Source organism: Pteropus vampyrus, unplaced genomic scaffold, assembly GCF_000151845.1.
Source record: "Pteropus vampyrus isolate Shadow unplaced genomic scaffold, Pvam_2.0 Scaffold357, whole genome shotgun sequence".
NCBI classification, from domain to species: Eukaryota; Metazoa; Chordata; class Mammalia; order Chiroptera; family Pteropodidae; genus Pteropus; species Pteropus vampyrus.
Genome location: NW_011889138.1, coordinates 310472 through 315226, shown reverse-complemented (window position 1 = coordinate 315226; position 4755 = coordinate 310472). Strand labels below are relative to the sequence as shown.

The 4755-nt window shown below is 45.5% G+C and overlaps 1 pseudogene; it reads right to left on the bottom strand.

The window, feature by feature from the left end:
* Positions 1-849: 849 nt before the first annotated feature.
* On the bottom strand, positions 850-1557 carry LOC105304871 (annotated as a pseudogene).
* Positions 1558-4755: the final 3198 nt, after the last annotated feature.

Below are 4755 nucleotides of genomic sequence, written 5' to 3'. Positions count from 1 at the left end.
CAGCTTACTTTCACATCAAACAACTGGAAGGAACTTAAACATCACAATGTCAACCACATACAAATCACTCCAGGAATCCACCTTACATGCTTCTCACATGTCACAGAATTTTCAAAGGCACAGTTGCAAATTGAGCCTGACTGATTCCAATGGTCCCTAAACTTGCCAGTGTGGGTGGGAAGGAAAGCCACGCCCTCTCATTCCCAACCTCAGACCAGGCGCCAACACAAGAGGGACAAGTCCTGAGGTGGCGCCTTTCCTTAATTTCTGCCTCATCAGAGAAGACCTGGTCCCTGTGTTACCTGTAGCTGTTCCAAAGTCTCCCAAACCGTACAGTTTTCCCCAAAGTGCAAAGCAACACACAGAAAGTAGGCAACCAAGGCCACAATCACCCACAAGATGCTGGGTTCATGAGGGCAGCAAGAACCCAGGCAAGTAAACTCAGGTATTATGCGAATAAATGTCCTTTGCCTCAGAGACATCAGTTTATGAAGGCATCTTATTTTTGTCTTTCGTTTTTCTCTGGAGATTAAAAAGAGAGCATTGCAGAGAGGAATAGAGTTTAAGTTTGGAAGGGAATGTTTGGAGGATCCTCTGATTAAATCAGACCTTCCTGATGATTGATTTGTTCTCTAGAGTATCCATTTCTAGCAGAAAAATACTATTTTTGCATAAATACATTTTATGTACTAGTATATGTTAAAAAAACAAACAACAAACAACAACAACAACAACAACAACAAACAACAAAAGCAAACAAGGTGGCCGGGCAGGGTTTCCTGTAGGAATGAAAGATTTGGTTACTCTTAAAATTTATTAAGTGAGGTGTTTACTGCCAGGTTAATTAAATTTTCTTTTCTTTTTTTTTTTTCAGAACACAATAAACACCTTTATTCTAGGAGCTAAGACAGGAGGAGGATTTATTTGCCTTTCTGGACCTTGATTTTCCTCAGATAGAATTCCAGCTCCTTGCTCTCTAGCACATAGCCATCTGCTCAGCCACGTTAGCCTGGTCTTGAAGCAATGCATGCAAGAAGCTTGCCCTTCTGGAACTGCTCCTCTAGAAGACTACTGATTTTGACATTCTTTTTCCTTTCATCATATTTCTTCTGAATTTTATTTGATCATTTTTTTGTTTAAAATCTCTTCCTCCTCAGGAGTCAGCTTGGCACCCTTCTTGAGGCCCAGGGGCAGTGCATACTGGGATTCATACCACTGTCAGCCACTGTCAGCCCAGTGTGCTGTCAATGAGCACATAGCAGTTCTTTACTAGGGTCTTGGTGCAAACCAGTTCATTGTTGGATGCATCGCAGACAACATCAATAATCCTTGTTTTGCATGTACAACACTCAGAGCCCCAGGAGAAGTTCTTCATGTCCAGCCTCAAGGCACAGTACTTCTTGCTGCAGCCTCAAACCCCGACTGTGTGTATGTGGTGGGGCCAATCTTAGTGTTGGCAGCGGAGCTTCCTAGCTCATATTTTTGCTTCTTGTGGGAGGGCTTTATCTTGCCCATGATCTTGCAGCGCTTGTGCCAGTTGTCCCAAGAGATGCCCATGGAAAGAGCTCATTCATTTATTTAAAAAAGAGAGATGCAAAAAAGATGAGTTCAAAATTTTAGGATACAAAGAGTAGATGTTATCACTTCATATAAACAAGTGTTTTTCGACTTTGGCATTACTGGTATTTGGACCAGAAGTTTACAGCAGTTTCATTTATCATTTCAAAAAGTTGGAAGCAACCAAGATATCCTTCGGGAGGTGAATGGATAAATAAACTGGTTCATCCAGACAATGTAATATTATTAAGCGCTAAAAAGAAATGAGCTACCAAGCCATAGAGGGACATGGAGGAAATTAAATACATATGACTAAATGAAAGGTGCCCAACAGAAAAGTCTGATACTGTGTGATTCTAACTCTAGGTCATTCTGGAAAAGACAAAACTCTGGAGATAGTAAAAAGATTAGTTGCCAGGGTATGGGGATGATGAACATGCAGAACGCAGAGGATCTTTAGTGCAATGAAAAAACTGTATGATATAGTGGTGGATACATGTCATTATACATTTTTCCAAGTTCATAGAATATACAATACCAAGAGTGACCCTTAAGGTAAACTATGAACTTTGGGTAACAATGCATGTTGATATTGAGGGATGCAATACATGGTTGGGGGCCAGGGGTATATGTGAAATCTTTGTACCTTCCAATTTTATTGTAAACCTAAAACTTCTCTAAAAAATAAAACCTTAAAAAATAACAGGAGTCTGGGGAATTAGTCGGAGGAAGATGGTGGACTAGGTAAAAGCAGGATTCGTCTCCCCCTAGGACCGCATTGAAATTACAACCAAACTATAAAATAACCAACGTAGAGAATCACCTGAAGTCCAGCTGATCATAACACCTACATCTGATAATATAAAAGAGCCACATCGAAGCAGGTAGGAGGGGCGGAGTTGTGAATCAGGGCTTGACCATGGCGGGTGGAAGATCTCCGGGAGGGACAGCAAGGCTACAGAGGCTCTCCTGAGAGAGAAGGGGGTCCTGGTCTCATTTGGAGGCTCTCCAGCACAGGGTCCCAGCCCAGGGAAGAGGAGATTCCAATAATTCTGACCGTAGAAACTGGAGGGGATTCCAGCCATTTGGGTAAGATGGAAGACAACTGAACTCCTAGACGTCCCTTTGAAGGACCCAGGCAAAGGCTTTCTAACTTGCGGATGCTCACCCGGGACACGGCGGTGGGTCAGAGTCTCGCATGGTATTCATTCTGAAAAGGTCTCCATTGCCTGGCATCTGAATGAGGGGTAGAAAGGCAGCCACCATTGTGCCTTAGTCTGGCCCCCCATCTGGCAATCTACAGACAGTACCAGTTTGACCATGCAGACTCTCCTACAGGCCATTAGGAACCTCTGGTCTGAGAGCGGCTTTTCTAATCCCAGCAACGGCAGCCAACTGCTGTGAGCCACGTTTCAGACATAAGGTCAGCCAGATTTCTGCTGCCAACATGTACTTGAGCAGATGTCGGGGACCTGTGGGCTAGTCCCAGACAGCAGCTGGCCTTGCTGTGATCTGGGAACTTGCTGCAGGAACTTAAAACAGTTACCAAATCTGCAGCAAGTCTAAGGCTAAACTGATCTGACTGCCATTGTCTCTCTGAGACCCCGTCCCACCCTACCCACGAATTGCCCCAGGGGGCCCATTGACAGTGAACTGCCACAGTTCTGCCTTTCTTCTCCCCTAATCTCCTAATCCACACAGGCAACAAACTTTGGCTGGCACAGGGTGGGCACTCCACGGAAATCAACGACAGGCAGACCTTTGATGCCTGCAAAAGTTGCAATATTGTGTCCGGGTAGCACAGGGATCTGTGGGAATGCCCCTAACAGCAGCTGGTCTCACTGTGATCTGTGTCTACAGCAGGAATGCCCAGGCACAGAAGTTGCAGCAAAACCAAGGCTGTATTAGCCGAACGGACTTTGTCTCACTGAGATCACACTTCGCCCAAGCCACAAAGTGCCTGCAGCCCATTAACAAGCAGCCTCTTGTGCCCTGCTTGGCTCTAGGGTTGAGCAGTTAGCACAAGCCAGCGCAGTGACCACATTTCAAAGAAAATAGTTTTGGACAGACCACTGCTGCCTGTACAAGCTGTGATGTGATATCTCTTAAGGGGATTGCAGGAGTCTGTATTGGCCTGACGGTCCTTGACTCCCTGAGCTCCTGCCCTATTCAGTACACAAAGTGCCTGCTGCACATTGATAGGCAACTGCTCCTGCTCTGGGGTAGCGCATTTAGGCCCAGGGTGGGCAGCAATTGACCTTACTATGAGTGGAAACTTGTACAGCGAACCACGGAGACAGCGAGGGCACGTACACTGACACTGCAGTTGCAGGGGGAAATTTACTCACTAGACCCAGGAGACTCCCAAGGTCCCTGCACCACCCATCACGCATATCACTCAGAGGCTCATCCAGTTTCAGAGACTTACAGGCAACTGATAGGCAGTATCAGGCCTTGAGGAGCACTGGTCTCTCTGCTAAACTGCCATAAGTCAGGGACGGAGGATAACCGAGATCTGCCTACAGCGCTGTTTCTTCTACTTATCTATAGATCCAGCATAGACAACAACCATAAGCGGATCACTTTGTAGTTCTCATCAGGTAGCCCTGAGCAATCAAAAGCAGCAGCTGATGTTGGCCTATGTGGGAGCCCCTCCCAAGGGATCACAAAACCAATGCATCTGGAGGCTGGCACCAGACCACAACAGAGCAACTCCTGACTAGCTCCAGTAGTGATACACACAAAGGGTGGTTGCAACAAGTACACAAGCTTCCTAGGGCAAATCCCACTCAGTGGGGTCAACCCACACACAACTCTTATCCTGAGGGTGCAGCCAATCCACTCAACTAGTCAGCCAGAACGTTAATACAACCTACTTATCTACTAACAACAATAAAGACTTGGTGACAACAGAAGATCACATACAACCCACACAAAGATCTTGTCCAGAGCTCCTGGCACAAGGGATCAGGGAGAGTGCGCCACTGGGCCACACAGGACACCTTCCACATTAGGCCATTTGGCCAAGGCTGAGAGACAAAACAAATATTCCTGACACATAGAAATGAACATAGAGAGGCTAATAAAATGAGAAAACAAACATGCTGTAAATGAAACAACAAGAGAAAACTACAGAAAATAAGCTAAATAAAATAGAGGCAAGCAACCTACCTGGGACAGAGTATAGAATAACGATTA